We start from the raw sequence: 7,593 nt of genomic DNA on the forward strand, positions 1-7,593 counted from the left end.
GCAGGCCTTCTTGCTGGGATCTCTGTACACCAGGCCTTTCTATGCCAATGTGAGGAGTGTGGACTCCTTGCTCAATGCCCGGCTCCCTTTCTCCCTCCTAGGCTGGCTTCAAACTAAACTATGTAGCTGAGGATGACCCTGAACTCTTGCCTTTACCTCCCAAGTACTAAGATCATAGGTGTGTGCTAGGGCACCCCGTTTTGTGTGGTGCTGGGGCTGGAACCCCGGGCCCATACATATTAGGAGCCACTCTGCTACCTAAGCTGCACCCCCGGCCACACGCTTCCCATCTCACTAGAACCTTACGTAGTTTTGAGTTGGCCTTGAACTTGCTTTGTAGGCAAAAGTGACCTGTGAACTCTTGATCCTCCAACCTCCATGTTGTCCCACGTACCGGGATTCTAGCTGTGTGTCACCACGCCACATCCAGCTTCGCTTTTTATATCCTGGATCTTAAATGAACCCTTTCCAGTTAGGATGTGGGACCTGGGGTAATTTTTAGGAGTACACTGGGACTCTGTGAACACCAGACAGAATCCTTATTAAGAATCTGGTGAAGCCAGTCACAGTGGTGCACGCCTTCGATCCCAGCACTCAGAGGCAGAGGCAAGCAGATCTGTGAGTTTGAGGCCAGCCTGGTCTACAGAGTAAGTTCTAGGACAGCCAGGGCTACACAGAGAAACCCTTGAAGGGTGAAGGGGGAGGGGAGCTAGTACTCCCAAAGTAATGGGGGAGGGGGCATTCATTGCATGTGGCAGGGAAGCTGAGGGGAAGTCAGTGGTGACAGAGCAGGCTCAGTACGCTGTAGTGATGGCCATCTGTGCGGTGGTCAGCAGCCATAGGGCCGAGAAGGGGTCAGAACTGGGCCACCTCTGTCCTCCACTGTAGCCAGCACAGTCCCTGGGCCTGACTGCACCCTGGAGGGGAATGAGGTAGGGAGAGGCTGTCCACAGCAAACTCTGCTGCAAGCGTGAGCTCTGTTGGGCTCAGGAGCTCCGGAGACCAGCTGGCTTGGAGGCACCTCGGAAGCCACCAACCTTGGATATACTAGCAGTGTGGCCTGCAAGACCCAAGAGGGAAGCCAGAAGGACAGGAGACTGACCACGGTGCTGGTGCAAGACACCGAGCCGCCTGGACAGGAAGGCAGAGCCCACCAGGTCCCTTCCTGAGCGGTGACCAAAGGTGGGAAACAGACCCAGAGGCTGCTTATTCCAGGGGCCCAAAGGGTCTGCTAACACAAGGGACAAACTTTTACACATCAGGGTCTTCAGACCCCTGCTCAACCCCACCACCTCCCTCTTTTGGACAAGGCTGACTCATGTCCTGCTAACCTAAGGAGGAATCGCAGGACTACAGATATGCAGTGCATGGATGAAGTATGTGTTAACAGGGCAGTACACAGGCAGTGCATGGATGAAGTATGTATTAACAGGGCAACACACAGGCAGTGCATGTATGAAGTATATTAACAAGGCTGCAGATAGTGCATGTATGAAGTATGTGTTAATAGGGCAGCACACAGGCAGTGCATGTATGAGGTATGTGTTAACAGGGCAGCACAGAGGCAGTGCATGTATGAAGTATATGTTAACAGGGCTGCACACAGTTCATGTATGAGGTATGTGTTAACAGGGCAGCACACAGGCAGTGCATGTATGAAGAAATGTGTAAACCAGGAGAGACAGATCCGTGGTTCTTTACTGCTCCTGCAGAAGACTTGGCTCCACTCGCAATACACACATGGTAGCTCAAGACCAACTGTAACTCGTTTCTTCAGGGAATCACCTGTACCGTCACACAGGCCAGCCACTAGCAACAAAGAGCAGCGGTGCACACCTCGCCGTGGGCATCTCCCCTGCACAAGCTGAGGGCTGCTGGATCACAGTGAGGCCTGGCTGTGGGAAGCCTCGCCTGCACGGAACAGAAGAGGACACGGCTGCAGCCACCTCCCTGCACGAGGCGGCCTCTCAGGAAGAGCCTATGCTGTTTCTCCTTCTCTTTTTCTATTAAAAGATGGAGGGGGGGGTGTCTCTAGAGCCCAGGCTGCCTTGAGCGCCACACATACCCAAGGATGCCCTTAAGGCCCTCATCTTGCTGCCCTGTTTCAGATGCTGGGATAGTAAGTGGGAACCACAGGTCCCTCTGTTTTTATCAACCAGCCTTACAATACGTAAATTGTGTTGTAGATATTTGTGCCAATTCCCTGTTTAGTTTTTTGGTTTGGTTTGGTTTTTGGTTTTTCTTTTCTTTCTTTTTTTTTTTTTTTGTTTGTTTGTTTGTTTTGGATTTGGTTTTTTTTAGAGACAGGGTTTCTCTGTGTAGCCTTGGCTGTCCTGGAACTCACTCTGTAGACCAGGCTGGCCTGGAACTCAGAAATCTGCCTGCCTCTGCCTCCCAAATGCTGGGATTACAGGTATGCACCACCACTGCCCGGCTCGGTTTTTGGTTTTTCGAGACAGGGTTTCTCTGTGTGGCCCTGGCTGTCCTGGAACTCACTCTGTAGACCAGGCTGGCCTCGAACTCAGAAATCTGCCTACCTCTGCCTGTCTCCCAAGTGCTGGGATTAAAGGCCACTACTGCCTGGCTTCCCTATTCTATATAATAGATTTTCATGAATGAACTGAATTGAAAGATTGCTTTCTTTCTTTTTCTTCCTTCCCTCCCTCCCTCCTGCCCTGCTTTACCCTCCTCCCCTCCTCCTCCTCCTCCTTCTTCTTCTTCATTTTTTTTTTGCTATTAAAAATTAATTTAGTTCACTTAGTAGAGTGCTCATTCAGCACACACACACAAAAATCTCAGTGAAGGCCGGGCAGTGGTGGCGCAGGCATTTAATCCCAGCACTTGGGAGGCAGAGGCAGGCGGATTTCTGAGTTTGAGGCCATCCTGGTCTACAGAGTGAGTTCCAGGACAGCCAGGGCTACACAGAGAAACCCTGTCTCGAAAAACCAAAAAAAAAAAAAAAAAAAAAAAAAAAAAATCTCAGTGAAGAAGACATAGTGCTACATCCATGATCCTAACAAGTGGAGACAAGAGGATCAGGAGTTCAACCAAGGTCAGACTGGGATAGACCAACCTTTACCAAAACCAAAACCAAAGGCTCCTACATTCTGAAGGCTGAGGCAGGAAGATGCTAAGTTTGAAGCTAGCATAGCTACACATAGGGAGACACTGTCTCTAAAAAAGAAATTAATAAAGATGTAGAAATCATTTTTAAGGTATCTTTTGTTTTGTTTGTTTTGATTTTGTTTTTTTCAGATAAAGTTTCTCTGCAGCCTTGGCTGTCTTGAACTACTCTGTAGACCAAGCTACCCTTGAACTCTGAGATCCCCCCTGCCTCTGCCGCCCAAGTGCTGGGATTAAAGGTGTGCGCCACCATGATCCCAAAAAAGTGAGATCCAGGATAGTCAGGACTATTACACAGAGAGACCGTGTCTCGAAAACCAAATAATAAAAACAACTGATAATAATAATAGTAATAATAGTGTAACCTTTTAAAAAGTTTTTTTTTAAAAAAACGGCATGAAAGATGCAACTAGACTTACACTAAGTACCAGGTGGAGGCAAGGGTGGCCAGCAGCTCCAAGAGGCTTTCTCTCAGAAAATACTTGCTGCCTCCTGGGAAGTTGGAGACAGTCAGTGGGATCCTAAGATTTTACTGTCTTCCTATGTATCTAGAAAAATTGCAAAAATAAAAAATACTCTCCACATAAATTTGCGCACCCCCCCCCCCAAAAAAGGAACGGGTTGGCTACCATCAGAGTAGGAACGCTGTCGGGATTAGTCAGTCAGGGTTCTCTAAGCCTCGGCAGACCCTGCCTGCTGGGCGCTTCGCTTCGGAGGTGGCAGCTGGCCCAGGGCTGCCACCTGCCAGCTGCTCACTGCTGCCAGCTGCCCCAGTGACCCAGAAAATTGGAAATCTGGGCCTGTTAGCTAAGCATCTCCCAATCTGGAAACGTTGCCAAAGAAACCTAGAAACGAAGCTGAAACCAGACGAACCCTGTCTGGGGGGGACAGAATCCGGCGGCTGGCACACTGGCGAGTGACCCCGCGCGTGTCCTGGCAGTTCTGGGGTAAAGCGGGGAAGTCCTGCTGAGGCCCGCGGGGCTGCCAGCTGTTTCCTGTCGCAGCCGCGCCTGGCGGAAGCCTCCCTCCCTGCCGCAGCTGTGCATGCCTGCAGCAGCCTCTCCTCCCAGTTTCGCTCTGCTTCCCTGTTGCAGAAACAAAACTCCACCCTTAGGTGGAGGCCAAGGACTTGGCGCCTACTCGTGCAGCGCGCGCCCCCTGGCGGCCATAGGGACGCACTGCGGCCCCTGCCCTGCCAGAGCACAGGCTGGTTCAGATGTAAGGCAGAGATGTACACTCTGTGAGGACGCACAGATTAGTCACGGTCTTCAACTCAGGACACACGATAACCACTGGTCCACGCTTGGCCTCTTTCACTCTTCTATCCCTCCCCGCTCCTTCCTTCCGATTAGCTTTTCCCTTATCTTCTCCGGAGATACACACACACACACACACACACACACACACACACACAGGATTTATTAGAGTAGCTTATAGGGCTCTCCTGCGCCCATCTTTCCCATCCCACCATCACTTGCGGAACCACCAATCATCACACAGTTGCTTTTCTTACGCTAGTTCCACGCTACAGCGCATAAGTGTTGTGAGTTCATACGTCTGCGGGGGACACCCCTGTGTAGCCTTGTCAGCTTCATCTGCCTGTCACTCTACTGGCCTCAAACCACACCTTCTCTCCCACATCCTTAATTTATTTTTAATTAAAGATAGGATCTCAGTGGAAATAATGGCACAGGCCACAGAGTTCAATGCCAACCTGGACTACAAAGTGAGTTTCAGGACAGCCAGGATTATACAGACAAATTGTCTGAAAGAAAGAAAGAAAAGAAGAGGAAAGGAAAGGAGAGGATAAGAAAAGAAAAGAAAAAAGAAAAGAAAAAGAAAAGACAGAAAGGGTCTCACAGGCTGCCCTGGAACTCACTACCTATCACAGGATGCTTGAACTCATAATGATCCTCCTGTCTCAGCCTCTCAATCTGGGATTATAAGTGTACACCACCATGTTGGACTTCTATCTTTTTCTTTATTTTTAAAATATGTATTATTCTTCTTTTACGAGAGTGTTTTGCTTGTATGCATGTGTGAAAACATGCATGCATGGTACCTACAGAGGCCAGATTGGGTGTCAAATCCCCGGGGACCTGGAGTGACAGACAGTTGTGAGCCACCACGTGGGAGGTAGGACATATGTCTGTAATATTGGGAGGCGGAAGCAGAAGGATCAGAAGTTCACATTAACTCTATTACTTAGTGAGCTCACTTCAGGCTAGCCTGGGATACACAAGACCCTGCCTCAGAGAGAGAGGTGGTGGGAGGCAGGAGGGGAGGGGGAGAGGAAGAGGGACAAGGACAGGGAGAGAAGGAAAGAAGGAAGGGAGGAAGAAAAGAAAAAAGAAAAGGAAACAACAAAAAAGTAGTCAAATACAAAAATATTGAGGACCGTATATACACACATGAAACTTTTTTTGTTTTGTTTTGTTTTTTTGGATTTGGTTTTTTTTTTTGTTTTTTTGTTTTTTTGAGACAGGGTTTCTCTGTATAGCCCTGGCTGTCCTGGAGCTCACTCTGTAGACCAGGCTGGCCGCGAACTAAGAAATCCGCCTGCCTCTGCCTCCCATGTGCTGGGATTAAAGGTGTGCGCCACCACCGCCCAGTCCACATGAAACTTTTTTGAAGATTTTATTTTATACATGAGTAAATCTGCATGTACACCCGCATGCCAGAAGAGGGCATCGGATCCCATTATAGATGATCACGACACACCACGTGGTTGCTGGGAATTGAACTCAGGACTTCTGGAAGAGCAGTGTTCTTAAACACGGAGCCATCTCTCCAGCCCCACACGAACATTTTTTTAAAGGGCTGGTGAATGTGTTCAGCAGAAACCGGCACTTGTTGAGTTGGATCCTAGTCTCCCTCCAGGAGGACAAAGAACCCCACCTCTCACAAGTCTGACCTCTGATGGGCACTATAACATGCACATACACAGACATACATGAACGTTAAAAATAAGTTGGGGTAGCTGGGCGGTGGTGGCACACTCCTGTAATCCCAGCAGTCTGGGAGGCAGAGGCAGGCAGATTTCTGAGTTCGAGGCCAGCCTGGTCTACAGAGTGAGTTCCAGGACAGCCAGGGCTATACAGAGAAACCCTGTCTTGAAAAAACCAACCCCCCCCCCAAAAAAGATTTATTTATTTATTTTATATGAGTACACTGTAACAGTCTTCAGAAACACCAGAAGAGGCATCAGATCTCATTGCAGATGGTTGAGCCATCTTGTGGTTGCTGGGACTTGAACTCAGGATCTTCGGAAGAATAGTCAGTGCTCTTAACTGCTGAGCCATCTCTCCAGCCCCTACCTCTTCTTTGAGATGTGGCTCACGCGTCAGGAGCCCACCAAGCAGGCCACACTGGCTGGTCAGAAGGCCCCAGGGATCCACCTATCTCTGCCTCCCCACTGTTCCATGTGCAACCACACCCAGCTCTAGGTAGGTTCTGGGGCTCAAACTCAAGTCTTTGCAAGCACTGACTGGACCATCTCCCAGACCATAATAAATGCTTTATAAACTGAAGGTTGGTTGGGCTTTTTGGGGGGGCAGAGGGGAGCAGTTCAAGACAGTTTCTCTATATAGCCCCGGCTGACTGGAACTTGCTGTCTAAACCAAGCTGGCCTTCAACTCACAAAGATCCACCTGCCTCTGCCTTACAAGTACTGGGATCAATGGTGTATGCTGCCACTGCCTGGCGTGGAGGTTTGGTTTTAATCAGTGCATCCCCAATTTTATTTGTCTTCGATCACATGATGATCCCTTTCCTCGGTTAGCAAAACCAACTTTGGTAGGCAGAGGACACCTTTAAACCCAGGTTATCTTCACAGTGGTGTGTGTGTGTGTGGGGGGGGGTGTCTGGATTATGTTAAACTACTCACAGTGCGTTAATCAGTCATCGAAACCTTGAGCTCACCTGTAAAATGAGTCAAACCCACTAAAGGGCTCACGGGAAACTCTGGAGAATCAACAACCCTTTCTTACCTCTGGACAGTCCTGTGAGTGTAAAATCTCAACTCTGCAGACAGAAGTCTCAGCAGAAAATGTGTGGGCAGAAGGGATCCCCTGCCCAGCCTCACGAGTGCATGCATTAGAACACAGACCGCCCGACAGGTGCCCTTTCCAGACCTTCTGGGAACTCCTTCCTGATGGTAGCCCCTGCGTTAGGTTTTCTGCTCTTTGCAGCTGGCTGCATATTGATACAATGTTCTTTTTTTCAACAAAAAAACAAACAAATAAAAACTCTGAAGAATGCACAATTCCCAGTGAATTCCTGAGGACTATAAAGATCCTGTTATTCTCCAGGGACTGGAGGCAGGAATTTTACAAACTCCACAAATAGTTCTGGCTTCAACAGAGCATCCTGGCTTTGCCTCCCACTGTCCAGCCATCGAGCTGTCCCGAACAGAGATGTCTCTATCCGTCCACAGCACAGGAGCCGCGTGTAGGGTGTGAAGCAGGTTCC

The sequence above is a fragment of the Apodemus sylvaticus genome, chromosome 7, assembly GCF_947179515.1.
Source record: "Apodemus sylvaticus chromosome 7, mApoSyl1.1, whole genome shotgun sequence".
In the NCBI taxonomy this organism is placed as follows: Eukaryota; Metazoa; Chordata; class Mammalia; order Rodentia; family Muridae; genus Apodemus; species Apodemus sylvaticus.